The 9,126-nt window shown below is 29.6% G+C and overlaps 1 pseudogene; it reads right to left on the bottom strand.

The window, feature by feature from the left end:
- Window positions 1-4,652: 4,652 nt before the first annotated feature.
- On the bottom strand, window positions 4,653-6,407 carry LOC145841313 (glutamate--cysteine ligase catalytic subunit pseudogene; annotated as a pseudogene).
- Window positions 6,408-9,126: the final 2,719 nt, after the last annotated feature.

Genomic DNA, 9,126 nt, shown 5'->3' with positions numbered 1-9,126 from the left:
TATAAAAGTTTAAAATAATTTTTCCGGTAACTCAGTATAATTTAATAGTTGTGTGTACGCATAAGTCAGTTAACAAAAACTTTCTTACGGTCCTTTCATGCACTGAAATTAATTTCATTAGCAGTTTCGACACTAGCTTCTTAACTTAAAAAAAAGTTATAATTAAATTTAATTGATGTTATAGAAAGGTTTTTGTAAGTCTACTACTAGATACTTTTCAAATTCATTAATTACTTATAGAAGAATCTTTGTGTAGTTTTGCCGTTTGTAAAATTAAAACCATTCGTATTTTAGTCTAGGTTATTACTTAAACATTAACTATAATGAATTATAAAAAACTTGCAGTGTGTTGGCTTTTATTATTTAAAAATGTAGCTCATCATGTTTGTCTATTTTAATTCTTTAACCAAATATTGTTTTTATCGGATAAAAAAATACTAATTATAAACTTAAAGTTTTACTAAGTTGTCCAAATGTAGTTGGCTAACTCAGTTACAGTGTTGTTTCTCAGAATGGATGTGTAGTTTTGGACTGGTGCTTCAAATGTGTTGCTTTTTAACCCGAAGCAGAATTTTGTTGCTTTGTGGAAGGGACGTTAGTTTTTCAATTGGAATAATGCTGCAGTTGTGGATAAATAAAAATATATTTTAACTACACAATAAGTAGAGTTAAATAACAACGATAGGGTTGTTAATTTGTTTCAGCTAGCAGATTTACCTGCGAGAAATAGATTAATTTTATTTGTAGAGATGTATTCCTATAAGTTTTTTTTTATTGATAAGTATTAAAAATGTGAACCAGTTATACTTAAAATGTAAATATAATAACTAGTTGTTTAAAAAAAGACTAGTAGGGGTAACAGTGATATTGAAAAATATAAATAAGGAAAATATAAAAAAATCGAGTGGATTTTGATAGTTTACCGACTAATGGGCACATCATTCGTCTATTTTGAAAGTCTTCCACAAAAAACTCTTTGAATATATAATATATTTAACTTAACTTCGAAGACGTACCTTTATATCTGTTTTAAATATCCTTTTTTTTTAATTCTCAGATATTTTAAGCAAGAAATCATGAATACTTTAAATTTTGTTCCATCTTAAGAAGGCCTTGATGCTTCAGTTGGTGCCAATTTTGTTATACCAGTGATCAATAATAATTTATCACTATCTCAAAAAAAAATTCAACTTTTTTTATATTTTTCTTAAATGTTAAAATCCAGTACCCATATCTTAGCTATATTATCAGCTATTTAAAAGTATACACATATATTATTAAAAAAATACAAAGATCAGTTTTTGTAAACCTTTTATTTACTCTGCATAAAAGTTCCAGTAAATGTTTTCTTTTTAAAAGTAGTCACTATAGCTTTCATTTTCAAATATAAAACTTCTAGACTGTACTTTTTTTGTTGTTTCAAAAAAAACTATACCTGTTTACTAGTTAGCGTAGAAAATTGTTATTGATTTAATTTAAAATTAACAAAACTATTTATAATTAAAAATACTCATTGCAAGGACTGTAAAAAGGTATTGATTTATCTATACCTTTATTAAACACAAGTATAACACTTAGTATAAAACTATACAAAATTACTGTCTATATAATTTTAAGAAGTAATCTATAATTACGATATTACTCCAATTCTGAAACTTAAAATTCTGGGTTATCATGATTTTTTCTTTTAAAACTTATTTTATTTATGTATTTTACCGTCGTAGTATTTTTATTAGAAGTTGTGCTTTTTTTTTCGTTGCACTTTCTAAATTATTTTTAAAATCTGACTAAGATAAAATTAAAACTTTTACTACGGATGTTTAAAAAATTAAGATTTTTACTTATTATTTAAAAATGTTTAACTTTATTTTCACCCTCAAAATTCTATAAATTAGACTTTTTAGTAAACTTAAAATTTTTTGAATTACAAGTCAATTTTAAAATATAGTCATTCTAAAATTTAAAAAAGTTTTTATATAACCACAATTTACTGTTTTATTCATTTGTACATGTCTATTAATCTTATTTTTATTAATATACAACTTAATGGTTCAAAAATAGTAATTATAATTCATTATTTACAAAAAAAATACAATATTTAAATATGCATATTGTTTATAATAGTTTACAAGTTTTAAGCTATTAGAGTTAAAAAAATAGACGTTCTATATAGCAAGTTTGATGAAACTACAACTACCTGAAATACGAGTGCACAGTATTTATGCAGGGTTCGTGCGCGTCAGGCTAAATCAATTTTTTTGAAAAACGTCAGGCTAAATCAGTTTTTTTATTTAAAAATTTGAGAATCTTAGTTTTTCTCAGTTCAAATGCTTGAAAATTTTTGATTAAAAAAATGGAGAAATTTTTTTAAGATCAAATTGAGATGTGAATTTGTTTATAAATAAAGATTTAGTTATTAAAAACAAAGTCAGTCAGTATTTGTAAAAATAAATGCTTAAAACCTTTCGTTGAATCTTTAAAAAAAAGTTTAAAAATCTTCATTATTTTGTTTTGAGTAGATTATATACGTCATAAATATGAAAATTCATAAAAAAATACAGTTTAAACATTACAGTTTAGTTCAACAACTTAGCTGTTTGTTTGAATTTGTTTACATTAGCTATGTTATTCAGAGCTTAGTTGGTTGAAGTGTTTTAATTTCTAATTTAAAGGATTTATACCGAATACTTTTTAGATTAAAATTTTAGCAATTCATTCATATATTTTACTGTTTGTTTAAAGTTAATAGAGATATTCAAAACACTAAAACTTAGCTTTATGATATAAGTACTAAGTTTTGTGGGAGTACAAATTTTAGGTATAATTTATTTTTCTTTACAAGAACAAAATATAAAAGTTTTTTTTTCAAGTCTGATACGACATCAACAATCACTGTATTTATTTAGAGTTTAGGATTTATATTTATGTATCAATTTTAAGTATTAGTCAAAATACTATAATATTTTTTTTTTACTTATTTTAATGTTTGTGTAAGCATTTCATTTTAAGTTTTAATAAAACACGACAATGCACGTTGTTTTATTATAAATTTGGTTTTAATGATTTTACTTAGTGCTTAATTAAATTAAACAATTATGTTAAGTAATATATATTAAGTTTTTACACTAGTATTAGTAATAGATTAGATATAACTCTTATTTTAAAACTTATCACTGAATTTGTTATGTTTAGGGCATAGGGGGGTCAATCACCTTTTTCACAATTTAGTCTTATTTTATTGAATTGTAACTAAGCTCTGAGTTGCTTTTTGCAGATTTTTAAAGCTCAAAATATTTTTGAGATAAAGCTGGTTTAAGTCGGAGACTACAATAGTACTAATCAAGACCTCCCAATACCTAAAATGACTTCTATATGGGATTTTCCTTACTTTGAAAAAATGTCAGGCTAAATTGGTCTCAGTCAGGCTAAATGAAAAAAATTTCGCGCACGAACCCTGTTTATGGCTATTAGTGAATGACTAAAGTTACAGTAACATCAGTTAGCTGTAATAAAGTTCAATTTTTGTTAATAAAAAATATGTGTAAGTAAGAAAAGAGAGTAATCTTGTAGAATTAAATAGAAATATTCAAAATAGTGTCTTTATCTTTTGTATTGCGTCAATTCAGAAAACATACTTTTAGCTACCCGTTGTGAGTATTTTAAGCAGAGCTAACACAAAATTATATTTTCTAATATAGCGGTCTAACGCTTTAACTTTCATACGTTTTAAGAACTCTATGTTTAAAAGCTATAATTTAAGGCTAAATTAAATAATACAGATTTATAAATAATAGTGCAATGACTTAGTTGTAAAGAGCAGGTTAAAATTATTACAACTCTATCACATTAGATCCTTTAAATGTGTTTATCCTTCTTTTTTTTTATAAATTCACTAAACTAAATTGTTTAAAAAAAAATTGTATTTAAATTATTGCTTTTAATTTTTGAAACGTTTTATAAGTATTTAAAAACAATAATAATAACAAAAGTACAGCATTTCTAACAAGTTTGTTGTACAAATATTTTATTTCAAATAATTCCGTATTTAACCATGTTTCACTCCACTAGATATCTTCAGTTATGATTAGTTTTTTATTCAAACAAAGTTTGAACTTAAATTAAAAGTTCTAGTTTTTACACTTGGCGAAAGTATACAAATTTATTACACTGCTAGTTTTACAAATAATTTACAACCATCTTTCTAAAACCCAATTATTAAAAATTAAGTAAGCAACGAAACGTTGTAAAACTATATGTTTGAGCTTTATTTCACGTTTAAACAACCGTTAATGTACGTCGACTGCACTTTACTAAAGTTTTGAAGAGAGTAAATAAACAAATGAAAACTTTTGAAATACGTAGTTTATAATAATGTAAAAGTTGACAAGTTGTACTCTAATAAAAAGTAAGTAAGTTGTTTATAAAGGTGGAAATTAAAAAAATATAACTTGAAAGATAAGTTGCAAAAGGGTAAGAAGCAATCATTTGAACAATTTACAAAACTTAAATAAAGATATATTTTTTAAAACTACATTTTAATTCAAATTATAAGATGTCAGGTTGTACATTATAAATTGAATCAAAGACCATGGCATGCTTAAAGTTTAGACAAAAACATCAAGGCATGAATAGCACAAAAAAAATTAAAAAAGTTAAACTTTCCACAAAGCTTTCATCATGTCGTAGTTGATCTTGTGGTTCAACTTGCTGTCTCCCTTGTAATCTTCGTGATCTTCAACGAACCGCCTCATCTTCTGCGCGACCGTCAGCGTCTCGCCGGAAGCCACGTCGCTCAAGTGGTTCAGGTAAGCGTCGATCTTCCTCCAAGTCTCGTCCGCGCAACTTTCACTCTTCACATACTCTCTGGCGAGCCCGATCAGCCCGATGAAGTTCCTCCCGTCCCCGTTGACGATCTCGTTCACGGACATCAGCGCCACTTCGCCTTTCCCATCGCGGCCGACCTGCAGCTTGTTCGGAAAAAGGAACTTTTTCCTCCCGACGGCGTCCCTCGCCTGCGCCCTGTCCATGTTCAGGCGATGCAGCGACAACGGGGCGGTCAGGTCCACGTCGAACTTGGCGAACGACCTGACCAGGAGAACGACGAACGCGGCGAAGGCGGCGTTCTCGAAATCGGTCGGCTGAACTTCCATGACCCTGAGCTCGCACCTCCAGCCCATTGGAGATCTGGGTGCCGGCGGCGGTTTGAGTCTGACCGGCTGCCACACGTAGTTGTTCATCACCTCGAAGTTGCAGTAGCTTTCTTCTACGTTCGCTTCCACTTGTTTGTTGGACAATATCAAAGGGTCGCGCACCCAGATGTGCGCCACGTGCTTCGACAATGCCTCGTCGACGCCTTGGGAAAGAAGAAAATCGAAAGCGTCACGGTCGAACGAGCATTCCATGTCGTTCAAACCGAGGTGGTCTTCGGACAAGTACATTTCCGCCGAGTCCCACCGCGAGCTGCTCACCATTTCCTTTCTCCTCCGGTCGTCGTTGCACTGCGCCATCATCGTCCACCGGGTGTCCACGTCCGAGACGTGGCCGCGGAAAAAGGGACTGGACGCGCTCATGGCCAGCAAAACGGGCGAAACCGCCACGAGCTGGTCGTACACTTTCTTGCACTCCCGCAAGTTTGCCAGCTGCACGGTGGTTTGCAGGCAGCAGCTGCTCATGGCCATCCAGTCGCTGTCCATGTAAACGTGATCGTCCATGCTTGCGTCCCGGTCTTCTTTCCTGTGGAATTTTTCCCTGAACGGTAACGAAGTGTTCTCGTCCTTGTAGATCGGAATGTTGCAGGCGAACTTGGATTTTTTTCTCAACATCATGTTGTGATGAAGGATCTTGTAGGCCGGGTAAGTGCAACAGGCGTCGTCGTGGAAAAATATAGACCTCGTCACCGGGTTTTCGTCTTCGGGTCCAATTATCAGGGCGGGCATGGTGAAGCTTTCGCACCCGAGCAGAGGGTATGTGGTCACGGTCACCACTTTTTCGTTTTCGCCCAAAACGTCGTTTATCTGATCTCTTCTGCGCCTCATGCTGGCCTCAACTTTGACCAGATCGTCCAGCGCGCGACCGTAGGGTCGATAGGGCGAACTCTCAGCCATAAACTCCCCGTTTTCCGGCCTCCAATCGGCACGGTGCTCCTCGTCAACGGCCTCGTTTAAATTTCGCAGTTTTTCTAGGACTTCGGTCCCGTTCAGGACCAACCTGACCGTCTCGGCTTTGTCGTCAACTCTTACGATCATCTGCTCGACCTCGTCGCCCCATTTGAACGGGAAATCCCCAAGATTCTGCATTCGCTTGAAGTTGTGCACGAACTGCTGCAACCCCTGCTGTTTTATCTTGGGAATGAGGGGCTCCGTGTCTTCCCACGTGAGTATGTCGGGAGCGCGTTTGTGCATTTCCATTATGTAAAAATACTATTAGCTGCTGAAACAACATTGAATGGTGCTATAAATGAAACGAAAAAGTGTGATTGACCCTAAATACCATACATACGTTCGTTTCGTAGTTTTTCTTAGAAAAATAGTCTTTTTTGAATTAGGAATACTTTTTGAAAACACTTCAAGCTTAAAATGTTTTGTTTGTTTTTAAAGTTTTATTTAAAATAAAACTTTTTAGAGCTATATTTCCTAATCAAGGTCTAAACGACTAATTTAGATTTTTTATATACGCAAATTTTACTTATCAGATTCAGTACAGGTAAACTGGTACATAATGACAGAAAAAATATTCGGTAGCTTAAAACGAATTTTCTAAAATAATCCAATTAAATACGAACTGATAATCTTTATAAGCTGCTATATGACTTAGGTGTACAGATTAATTACTTTTTTACAAAACTAAGAACATCATTAAAATTTTAATATTTATTTTATTTCGTTTATTTTTATAAATATGATATATTTAAATTCTTAACACAAACAGTAATTAATAAAACACATATCTAAACCACCTCTGCCAAAATTTAAGACATTTATAGCTAGCTATAAGCAATTGCAATAAAATTTTCAAGAGCTAGTAAAATAGTTATACAACAGCTCCTAAACTTTGTAAAAACTTTTATGGCATATCATTAATTAAAAAAATTTGGACGTAGTACTTAAATGAACTTAAAATTGTTGAGAAACATAGTAGTATTTTATAAAAATATTTTTTGCATTGACATAAAAACTAATTTATTTCGAGGTAGGGTCGTAACTTTGTTTAAACTTTACAGATATGAAAAACTCGAAAAAAAAAAATTACACATCTTTTTAAAAGATGTATTTTAACTTTGAAAAGTTTTTGAATTTAGTTAACCAATGAAACAGCTTCGCTTATCAAAACAACTACAGAATACTAAACAATGAAAAAACATAAATATAAAAATTATTTTAGATAGCTTAAAATGATTTAATTTATGTTTACATATAAAACTTACTAACTTAGGATAGTGCTAAGTATTTTCTATGCAATATTCAGCTAGCTTGGTTACAAAATTTACATCAAGTAAAATTATTTTAAGATTAAAAGTTAAATGTTTATAAAACCTTTTAATGTTTTTGTTTTTAATTTAGTTGAAGAACTTTAAAGACGAAATAATTCTACAAAGTTTTTTACCGAAGAATATTTATTAAACAAATATCAATAAACAAAAAAGAAAATTAAATATATGCAAAAGAATGACTAAACAAAAATAACAAGTTCTAAAATTCAAAAACAAAATAACATTTCAGTTTTAGAAAAAAAAATTAAAGTTTAATTTAGAACAGCAATTTGTTTACTTTTAAATAGCTCTCAGCATATGTTTACACTCACATAAATTAAAAATTTAATAAACTATAAAGTTATTGAACTATTTGCTCATTTGATATTATAGTTTTAGGCTTCTTAAATTTTAAAGTTCTTAAAATCTGTAATATTTCAAAAAACAGTTAGCGAATGCTTTTTATTGGTAGTATAAAGATTTTTCATACAAGTTTTTATATATTTTTTAGAAACTAAAGTTTTTATAAAAAAAACACAATACTTAAATCAAATACAGTAACTTTTGCTTAAAGTAAAATTTTAATGAAAAAAACTTAAATGTTATTAAAACAAAAGTATTTTGAGTAATTTGTTTACAAAATACAAACCAACCGCACATACGCGTAAATCAATCGGTTAACAAAATAGAATAACAAAACTATTAATTTGATTTGTATTATCCATTAGTTTAATTTTAACATAAATGTTTTGAACTAAGTTATAGATTATACTTCCTTTTAGATGAACATAACTTTTAAGACACAAAATATTTTGTTTAGGGTCTTACAAATGACGCTAATACAGTTGGTTGTGGTTTTATTAGGCTATATATTAAATAACAAAAGCAAAAAAAAAGGTATACAAGTTGAGATTTTAACTTACTCTAAAACTGCAACCTTGTTATACGAATAGGACATTAATTTACCATATCATTTAAATCTTGTTTTATTATTTTTCTCAACTGAAAATATCGTTAAACTTTAAATGTCTTAGTTTTACATTAAGTGTCTCAAACCTATAATGCTGTATTTCAACACAAATCCATAAAAATCAAAAGTTTAAACAACGCACATTTACTAACCTATAAAAGTAATAACAGTTCAACTTTTTTAAACTGAAGTACATCAACAAGTTAACAAATTAAGAAACTTGGAAATTTGAAAATAAGTATGTAGTTTTGTTTCTAAAATATTTATAATGTTGGATAAACTTTTTACGAGTTCAAATACAAATACACAAAAGTAGTAAAATAAAACTTTGTTGTAAGTATGTAGTATAAATCATTATTTTCTTTTTAAATCTGATTTATAAGCGTTAAACTGTTTCTTATTGTATTATTTAAACTCAAAACAAGAACATATTTTGTTAGTCAAGCTGATATTTAGTATAATTTTGATTTAATTTAACGTTTTAAGTGATATTATAAGCAATTTTAGTATTTCGACATTTAAAGGAAATGTTGAAGTTTAATATAAATTAAGTCATTTATATACAAGACTACAAAGAAATTAAGTAGAAATTTTTAGTATCATAACATTTTATGTACCGCTTAATTATAATTAACCGGAGTATATCTTCCTACAAACAATGATCTTAGCAATTAAAAAACCTATATCT

The sequence above is a fragment of the Thalia democratica genome, chromosome 7, assembly GCF_965202585.1.
Source record: "Thalia democratica chromosome 7, ktThaDemo2.hap1.1, whole genome shotgun sequence".
Classification (NCBI taxonomy): domain Eukaryota; kingdom Metazoa; phylum Chordata; class Thaliacea; order Salpida; family Salpidae; genus Thalia; species Thalia democratica.
This window is presented reverse-complemented; position numbering and strand designations above follow the sequence as displayed.